Genomic DNA, 282 nt, shown 5'->3' with positions numbered 1-282 from the left:
CTACATTATAATTAAAATTACTTATAAATTATAACTTATAAGTTATTAGTAAAACATACTTTATCTAAATAAATTGTTTACAAAATAAAAATACTTATAAGATAAAAATTTATCAAAATTGTATTTTTTAAAAAATATTTAGAAAGAAAACGTGTATAAAAATTAAAAATTAAAAAAGAAGCTCACGGGCCGAGCTCGAGCTCGAGCTCGTGAGCTCGGCTCGTCCCCACCCACGAGCCACGAGCTCGTGGGCTGAGCCGAGCTCTTTTTTTTTTAAGAGCC

This window comes from Olea europaea, chromosome 3 (assembly GCF_002742605.1).
Source record: "Olea europaea var. sylvestris chromosome 3, O_europaea_v1, whole genome shotgun sequence".
Taxonomy (NCBI): domain Eukaryota; kingdom Viridiplantae; phylum Streptophyta; class Magnoliopsida; order Lamiales; family Oleaceae; genus Olea; species Olea europaea.
The sequence above is the reverse complement of the archived record's forward strand: the minus strand, read 5'-3'. Positions refer to the sequence as shown.